Here is a 10,592-nt window from a genome sequence, read left to right as displayed (position 1 = left end):
ATATTTCCCTGGGACATATTTTAAAGCAGGCTACTATTGACCAAGGCTGGTCTAATATACCTGCCATCTATCACTTTACCACACCTTTTGTCACAATATATATATATATATAATTAGGGAAAAGAAAAAATGTCGGTGCGCTAAGCTAGTCTCAGGCTCAAATAATACAAATGTATAATATGAGGCCTACCAAACAGTGTGAGCATGCTGCAAATACAGTGTGTTGGCTGTACAATGTATACAAAAAACAAAATACTGTCTGCGCTTCTCACCCTAATAAAGTTGGCAACAAATATATAAACATAATATAAATGAGAGGTTTTGGTTATATGAATTGGCCAAAGCATAATTAAGCTCACCCGCCACGTCAAGGCACACTCTCAATAGGGTGAGATCCTACTCTCACCTCCTACATAGTGGGCACACAAAGCAGTGTATACTGCTACCAAAACCTTATTAATGTGTTGGGGGAGGTACAATTAAACCTCCTCCCATTTAACCCCTGGACAGCAAGCTGCAACCAGACTGATGAGGAGCCAACAACCTCAAATATGTGCAAACAGGGAAAAGAAAAAATGTCGGTGCGCTAAGCTAGTCTCAGGCTCAAGACTACCTCCCCCAACACATTAATAAGGTTTTGGTAGCAGTATACACTGCTTTGTGTGCCCACTATGTAGGAGGTGAGAGTAGGATCTCACCCTATTGAGAGTGTGCCTTGACGTGGCGGGTGAGCTTAATTATGCTTTGGCCAATTCATATAACCAAAACCTCTCATTTATATTATGTTTATATATTTGTTGCCAACTTTATTAGGGTGAGAAGCGCAGACAGTATTTTGTTTTTTGTATACATTGTACAGCCAACACACTGTATTTGCAGCATGCTCACACTGTTTGGTAGGCCTCATATTATACATTTGTATTATTTGAGCCTGAGACTAGCTTAGCGCACCGACATTTTTTCTTTTCCCTGTTTGCACATATTTGAGGTTGTTGGCTCCTCATCAGTCTGGTTGCAGCTTGCTGTCCAGGGGTTAAATGGGAGGAGGTTTAATTGTACCTCCCCCAACACATTAATAAGGTTTTGGTAGCAGTATACACTGCTTTGTGTGCCCACTATGTAGGAGGTGAGAGTAGGATCTCACCCTATTGAGAGTGTGCCTTGACGTGGCGGGTGAGCTTAATTATGCTTTGGCCAATTCATATAACCAAAACCTCTCATTTATATTATGTTTATATATTTGTTGCCAACTTTATTAGGGTGAGAAGCGCAGACAGTATTTTGTTTTTGTTTTTTTTAATATATAATTAGCACTCACTCATTTCACCCATTTTTATTTTAATGGCTGTTGTTTCAGACTCTTAAACAGCCATTAAAAATGTGTGAACTTCCTGGCTCCCTACACAAAGCCCATGTAGGTGATGTACAACTTTTTGTACATCACATAGAATATGGGGTTAAAAACTAGACTTGTGCATTTGGATTGCCTGTTTTGTGCATTTGTACGAATCTCTGAAAATATGGGTGCCACATGTAGCGGCCATTGCATAGTGTTTTGATGCTCTTTGATGAAATAAAGTGTGAAGGGACTGTGTGTAGACGGGTACATATCAATGACTGATCGGTAGAAGTAGCCATCTCATTGATGGTTATGGCCATACCTGGGAAATCCGGGTGAAGCACTGGTTCTCTGGGTCAACACCTGAATCCTCCGGGTCGCGGGAGCAGGGTCTTGTAATCTAAATGCAAGGCTTCTGTCTAAAACAGAAGTCTTGCAGGTACATTAATCCCACATACTTTTACCAGTTGCCAATTGCATCAGGAGCCAAAATGAAGCCCACTACATATAGAATTTGTCCCCCCATTGATTTAAGTGATCACAGAGAGAGGGTTTATTGGCCCCACTTCTGATACATGGTTGGGCCACTTAGGTTGGCTCACTTAGGTTCGCCACTTAGCCAACCTTGTATTCCATATGAAAAAGTGTAATTGAGCTCAGCATGGGCACGGTTATATAGAATCTGTCAGCACATATCCAACTTTGTTGACTCCTGCTGGGAAAAATCTCTGCAGATATGACATACTGACAGATATTGTGTCAGATGTGAAATACCCACATACTATTAGATCCTCCATCATTAAGAGAACGCTCTGCAGGGACGTATTAGTACTTCCTGCATCGACAATGTATTATTGTCAAGCCACTGCAAGATGAACAATTTTTCAGCATTAATTTCTATAACCTTGCATTATTCTAAACACAAAGGAATGAGAAATCTGACTGGTAACAGATAATGAACATGCAATTATTTTTTATATTTGATTTAATGGCAAGCAGTAGAATTCTTTTATTACTATAATTATATCACTCAAAGTATCAACTAGCAAGGCAGCAAATGCAGTGTAATGAGGATTAAACATAATATAATCTGCATCCATATATTTATTGTTTGTACCTTCAGTCACTCTGTGGTTTTTAACACGTTTAAATATTAACTGAGAAAATATCTGTAGATTCACATAAACATAATCTTCTAGTGCTTCTAGCACATAATTCAAAGCATTTTTAACTTAGCACTCTGGGGTCTGTTTGGGTGGCATAGTTAAAACTCAAGAGAAGAGGATTGTAAATGTCATTTATTTCATTTATCACTAAGGATTTTGGGACCACTTTAATGGCACAGCTGTCTCCTACCCAGCTCCAACACGTTCCTCAACTGCATCACCTTTTTCCACATGGGAGGGTGGGCTGGAGCTCTGATTTATTTTAATACTTATTTCAATATTCTGTTCAATATTTCTTCTTCAGGACAATATGAGACAGCATCCTCTGCTCTGGGAGCTCTGAATCACGCTCCCTCAGCTGGGATGATGATAGTTATAATGATGGATTTGTACTCCTGAGATGATGGTGAACTAGGGGTCCAAAAAGAATGTCAAATGTGAAAATGTATATATTGTGTTTCTTCAGAATTATTATTTCTCATGAATGCCTATGCTGTGTTACATTAGTATTGTCACTTACATGACAAACCCCTGATTCCATATTACTTCTACTGAGATTCACATAAAGGGAGGTATGGAGGTATATATATATATATATATATATATATATATATATATATACAATGTATGTATGTGTGTGTGTGTGTGTGTGTGTTTCGGTTGAGTACTAAAAATCCTTGGTATGCTCTTCTTCTTTATATATACCGTATTTGCTCGATTATAAGACGACCCTGATTATAAGACGACCCCCCAAAATCTGAATATTAACTTAGGAAAAAAGAAAAAGCCTGAATATAAGACGACCCTAAAGGAAAAAAGTTTTACCAGTAAATGTTAATTCATGTAAACTATTTTTTTTAATAAAAGCTATGATTGAGAAAAATATTTTTTTTGTTTTTATTTCTTGTATTTTCCAGCCTGTCCCCCAGTTACGCACATCTGCCCCCAGGCTTGCCACACCAATATGGCACTGTGGCCCATGATATGCCTTTTAACCCTCTATATGCCACTGTGCCCCATGGTATGCCTTTTGACCCCCTATATGCCACTCTGCCTCCAGAAATGCCTTATACCCCTATATCCCATTCTGGCATTTAGGGGGTTAAAATGCATATTATGGGGCAGAGTGGCATATAGGGAGGTATAAGGCATTTCAGGAGGCAGAGTGGCATTAAGGGAGTTAAAAGGCATTGTATAGAGCACTCTGCCTCCAGAAATGCCTTATACCCCTATATGCCACTCTGGCATTTAGGGGGTTAAAAGGCATATTATGGGGCAGAGTGGCATATAGGGAGGTATAAGGCATTTCAGGAGGCAGAGTGCTCTATTAAATGCCCCCTTAACGCCACTCCAGAAATGCCCTATGCCCCCATTTAACTAACACACACACACACTCTCTCCCCCCCCTCCCCTCCCCTCTCCTCTCTCCTCTCTCCCCTCTCTCCCCTCTCAACCCTCTCTTACCGGTGCTTCCAGCCGGGGCAGCGGGTTGACGTCGCCTTCTGCTGCAGCCGGAAGGAGGTGGAGTTGGCAGCGGGGGTTTGTATGCGTCCGTCGCGTATACTTTCCCCGGCTGTCAGAGATCAGAGATCTCTGACAGTCGGGGAAGGTCTACGCGACGGACGCAGACAACCCCCGCTGCTAGCCACACCTCCTTCCGGCTGCAGCGGACGTTGTCTACGCGGATCGCGTAGACGTCAACCCGCTGCCCCGGCAATACAGCAGGAAGCACCGGTAAGTGTGTATGATGGGGGGGGGGGGTGAGACAGGAGGATCCAGGTCCCCTGCAGCGGTGCGGGGGATCTGGATCTTAGTCTCCTAATCAGACTCTATTTGAGGTCTGATTAGAAGACGACCCCGATTAGAAGACGAGGGGTATTTTTCAGAGCATTTGCTCTGAAAAAAACCTCGTCTTATAATCGAGCAAATACGGTATATAGTACATACATACCGTCACTCTTCTTTTTTTCATTTATACCACACATTAATAAGGTTTTGGTAGCAGTATAAACTGCTTTGTGTGCCCACTATGTAGGAGGTGAGAGTAGGATCTCACCCTATTGAGAGTGTGCCTTGACGTGGCGGGTGAGCTTAATTATGCTTTGGCCAATTCATATAACCCAAACCTTTCATTTATATTATGTTTATATATTTGTTGCCAACTTTATTAGGGTGAGAAGCGCAGACAGTATTTTGTTTTTTGTACCACCAGATTAAAACAGCTATCTACAACAATGTAAATTATTTATTGTAACTTAATTATCAAGCATCTTCTCGAAAAAGTGACTTCTTAATGTAAAATGATTTAGTTGTATATTATATTAATCACTGGTCATTTTTTTTTAATCACATACTACTTTTAATATAATAGTTTAGTATGTGTACAGAATGCTATGTAAATTGTTAGCACTGTATTGCTGAATGATAACAATATAAACACAATTGTAGTGGTTGCAGTGTCAGCATTTATGTTGTTGATTTATACCTAAGAATATTCCCATCAATAGATCTAAAAGGACAAGCAGGTCCTCTGTTTAAACAAATTGTCGATAATGTTTGGCAGCGCAAATTGGAGTAGGATAAAAGTGAAGCTTCACCTTCATTCAACCTTTTGCTAATGGAGACCGTGGCTCATTTATTATGAGATGGATTGTGTTTTGTATTTATGAAACATATTCATTTTACATCATTTTACTTTTTGCACAATGCTTCATATTGACTTTACAAAAACATTAAAATATATATATATTTTTTTTTTTTTACACAAGTAACAATGAGTTAGACTGGATGGTAAGAGACAACAGCATCACACTTAAGGGTTATTATTTGATAACTGTTTTTCCATAAGGTTTAAAAATAGCTAGTATTATTGAATTAAATATGAAGCTTATATTATTTAATAAAACATAATCCAGCTGTCATTGTTGAAAACAATGTACATATGTTTTTATATATATTGGGCTTTTGAGGACCACAAGTCCCATCATACCCAGCACACAAAAATGGGTATATCAGGGGTTCAAAAAAGTGTGCCATTCTTGTGGACATGTGTATTTACTACCTAAAGGTTTTTATTATTATGGTATTTAACCAATAACCAATATTTAACCAATAATAATGGATTCCAAGTGATTTTTTTTTATTGTGACCTACATAGACTGTTTGTGCATGCTACATATATCGCATAGGTTTAATAAGTGAGTGCGCTTTTAACAAAAGTATTCAGATTAGTTACTTACTATCAGGTTTGGTATTCATGAGGAAATAAGTGGACGATGTTTTGGCAATTTTATGGTTTGTTTGTTTTCATATTTATACCACTATATTATGTGATGCACGGTTTCCCTTTAACTAGGTATCCCTATGAATAGTAGATGAGTTATCCAATGAAGAAGGAAGCACAGAATATTAAAAAGCAAAACTGAGCTACCACTGATACTTACTGTAAATATACGTTGGTAATTTGCTTAGCGATCACATCAGCTATGTGTTCCGGGGCACATACATTTCGCATGTTGATGACCTCCCCTTGTATGGCGCTGCCATGCAGAATGTGGGATGCATAACTGATTTAATTTATATGCCCCTCATAGTGCAGGGCTGTGCTTCACATGTGCAGCAATAATGCACACATGTAACTCCCCTGATAAAAATGTATTGATCCTCTTATTGATGGATAGGTAACAATACTTTTCTCCACAAAGGGACCATGTTTGGTGGGTGTAGGAGAGATGATGAATTAAACATGAAAACAGATGAGTATATTACCATTGGATTGTTTCAATGTTTGTTACATAGCCCCGACGCGTCCTAAATTGAGCTTAAACTAAGGACACATAGGGCTTACTCTGAATGCTGAAAAACTGCTGAGTATAAAAAAAAATTAATTAAAAAATAGAGAAAATAAACACATATCAGGAAGCATGCAGCGGATAAAAATCACCAAGTACCAGCAATGTATAGCATGTGTCACTTATATATAGTGCACACACAAATATAGCATATAAACCAATAGGAATCAAGAGTAAATTACATGAACAATAAGGAAAATAATAACAATTCATTAGTTTAATTAAAGTCTAAATCCTTACCCTGCCATAACATCAAATTACATTTACTGTGTGGTTCATATAAGTAATGTTAAAAAGCTATTAGTAGACTCTTTTAGGAGTGTCTCTAAACTGTGATAATAATGCTCAATAAAATGTGTTCTTATATTAATATTGCCGTCTTTTTTTTCTCTTTGTCTGTCTTATCAGACTAGTGTGGGTTTATATCAATATGTAGAGTAGGAGGATCACAGAGCCGAGAATTAGCAGGTGGGAGTATCAGATGTTGATATGATCAAAGGAATCCATAAAATCAGGAGGGGTGATGATCTGTAGCACAGGAGGATGGCGGCATGTTAAGAACATTGTAACCAGGTGCTTAGAACTCCCGGTTTATAGCCAAAATCAGCGCATGACGTTTGCCGCAACATGTGTTGTGTTTTCCATTATTAAGTCTGATGAAAGTACTGAAAAAAGACAAACGTTTATAGGACACAAAAACCATATTTCCTATCAAGAGAAACAAAAATGGTTGTAAACATTAAATAGACAGATGATCCATAACCTCATTGTTTAACTCCAAGAAATTCTGGGCTGATGCTCCCATATGGATAGACACACAATTTGCAGTTCAATCTACAAGAGACGCTTCCAGTGTTAAGTATACAATATTGACAGATTGCTGCTAATATTGTATATCTTGTATCTTGTTGTTCCATCAGCATTCCTTGCTGTATTTTAGGTATATATCATTCTTTTGCTTGGCAAAGGTAAGGCACATTTTTCCCTGGGGGCCGGGACCATTTTTGTTATATACATAGGTAACACTCCTATGCACCACTTATGTGTTAACAATGAACACCTATATGTTATTGCATGTATCTGATGATTGCATAGGTGACCCATGAAGGTCTCAGTACACAATATAGCAGAAAGTAGGCACATATAGAAAGGGGTTAAAAAATTGAATCATGCTAAAGACACAACCTCTAGGTAGAAAATCCATGTGTCTGTGAGTATGCCAACCTCCTAACACCTTTGATGCACCTGCATGGGGAGAATGGGTCTTAGAGGGGAGGAGGCACTTTTGACCTTGTGATGCCTGTCGGTTGATCTCAGAATTGATCAGCTAGCAGCATGCCAACACCCCCACCAGCATCTGTTACCATGGTAGCTAGCAGCAATTTTACTCTGACTGCTCCATGGGCCAGACTTTTTTTATTTTTTCATCGTTAGAGGAACTGTTCATTGGTCTTTGATCAATCTGCAACCTTTACATTTTTCTGAGGTCATCAGCGTGTTTAAAATTGAAGCAATGATCTCCTCTTTAACAGAAGACTTGCAAGTAACTTTAAAAGCATGATGTTTACTTCTGTAGGGGTAAAGATGGCTGCAAAAAGTGATATGTTGCCCGGGTCCAAAGATTAAATGCTACCCGCCCCTACCAAAACCACACCAACCAAATCTCTGCCCGTATCCATTATGCTATATCATGATTAATAAATTCACTCTCTCCTGCTCTCACACAGGGCAGCCATCAGGGGGGTACAACTATTAAAATTGTAAGGGACCCAGCTGACCTGGGGAGCCTGTTTTTGTAAAAGAAAAATATAAAATTGGTCAGCAACTCCCCTAAGCTCGTGATCCCAATACTACAAGCCCACCAATTAGAGGGGGCTGGTGGAGAAGCCCTCACTGGCAGAGACACTACTAGACTTCTGCACTGCCTTGATAACTTGTGCCCACTGGGATTGGACCTAATATTTCGACGTGATCCAAGAGTGGCAGCAAGGTGGTTAAAAATGGTGCAAATTTGGTAAATTAAGATGCATTTAAAAAAATAAATAAATAAATTATAATTTGTAATGAGATCCAAGTGCTATCTTAGCCCCCAAACAGCTGTTCAGTGCCATCTTTTTCCCCAGTTTGCCCTTACCATTTTTGTTGCCCAAGCAGCTTGTCACTGACCCCAGACAGCTTGTAATTTTTGTCCCCAAATCAGATAAATATAAGTTTGCATAATATAATGTTTTTAGGCAGCTCAATATTAGCCATTTGTATGGTTTCTAGCTCTGTTAGCCAACCCTTATCCACTAGACAAACACCATGACTCCTTATTATACTAACTGTGTTAACCAATAGAGTGACTATTGAAGGTTTCTGGAGGAATAGACTTATTCCATGCCATAAAGAATCAACTCAGTACGGTGATTATGTAGGGAAAGTCATCCAAAATATCACATCATTGTCAACAATGGCAAAGGGAAAGGACATTTATTGGAACAAAATGAGTTAAAACCATTTTATTCAGTGCTATGGGCAGCTTCTGTGTACATGGGGAATCAAGCATGTGCAAGCTTCAAGCAGCCGTCGTTGGGAAGAAATCTCAGACTGCGGAGGAGGATGAGGGCAGTTGGAACAACTGGACTGCCGCATCTAGGTCAGGTAGGTTTATTTGATGCATGTTTTTATTTTGAAGAAATACATATTTAAGTAGTCACAGAGTCATTTAATATGCACTATTATGTAACGGGGTGAAAGGAACATTAAACTGTTCCTTTAACTTAGTTTTGCTAATATGTAGCCACTTGTTTTTTTATGAACTAACCAAAAATATAAAATATTATTTAATTGCTAGAAAAGGCAAACTATATAAAACAGCCTGGCTCGATTGCATTATTTCTATAACTGCATTTGAAAATAAAAATGGGGAAGGGGTTAAACTATGGAAATTGCAGTAGTAGATTTAAACAGAGCATGGGAAACTATTTTAAATAGAAGATAAGTGTCACGCACAGCATAGAAAAGAACCTGTAATCAGGTAGAACAGCGTGTGCAAGTCCAACAGACAGATCACAAAAAGTCCAGCACAGAATAGCCAATGAGCAAGCCGAGGTCAGGAAGCCAGAAGTCAGGGTAGTCGTGAGGGTAGCCAGAGTCAAACGCCAGGAATCGGTAACAGGAACAAACCGGGTCGGTAACGGGGAGTCAACAGAAACGCGTACTGAGCAGACACTATACAAGATAGGTACAACCATCAGAAGGCAAGGTTGGGATGAGGCTCTTATATAGGCCGAGGAAGTCCAGGCATCAATTACCGAATTCCCGCCAAAAATTAAAAGTGCCGTTATGTCACTTCCGGTTCGCGGCCATCTTGGGATTGGCGGATCGTAAACTCCTAAAAGGAGTCGTAGTACCGGCTGGCACCACTAGGTGGCGTGCAGAGGACCGCGTGCACGCAGCAGGACCGGACCTGGTTCCAGCAGAGGACGACCGACGCGTGGAACCGCGAGGTCTTCCCCTTCCTCGCGGCGGCGGAGGCTGTCTCGGAGAAGCGGGAGGTCTCCCTCTCCTCCGAGGCGGTTGCGGCTCCCGCGGCAAGGCGGGAGGTCTTCCCCTTTTCCGCGGCGGTTGCAGTTGCTGCGGCACGGTGAGGGGTCTCCCTCTTCTCCGTGGCAGCTGCAGTTGCCGCGGCAGGGTGGGAGGTCTCCCTCTTCTCCGTGGCGGCTGCGGTTGCCGCGGCACGGTGGGAGGTCTCCCTCTTCTCCTCGGCGGCTGCCGGTCCGAGGACCCAGAAGCACCGGCAGCCAGGTATGTGACAGTACCCCCCCCTTGAAGGGGCGGCCACCGGACGACCTTTGGCAAGACCAACCCGTCTCCTGGCGAGGAAGACCCGTACCAGACGAGGAGCATCGAGACGAGCCGCGGGTACCCAGGAACGACTCTCCGGACCAAGACCTCTCCAGTGGATCAGATACTGCACGCTCCCTTGTTGTCTGCGAGTGGCCAGAATCATCTGAGGACAACGCCGAGGTGGATCTGCACCAGAAGTCCCCGGAACAGTAGGTCTTGTGGTAGTAAATCGATTGCACACCAGAGGCTTTAGAAGCGAAACGTGAAAGACTCGAGGAATCCGAAGGGTACGAGGTAGGAGAAGTTCGTAGGCTACTGGATTGATCCGACGAATAATAGGAAAAGGACCAATAAAACGTGGAGCCAACTTCATGGAAGGGACCCTGAGTTTGAGATAACGGGTAG

Source organism: Sceloporus occidentalis, unplaced genomic scaffold (genome assembly GCF_023333645.1).
Source record: "Sceloporus occidentalis isolate IW3139 unplaced genomic scaffold, rSceOcc1.0.p SCAF_31, whole genome shotgun sequence".
In the NCBI taxonomy this organism is placed as follows: Eukaryota; Metazoa; Chordata; class Lepidosauria; order Squamata; family Phrynosomatidae; genus Sceloporus; species Sceloporus occidentalis.
Note: the sequence above shows the minus strand (reverse complement) of the source record.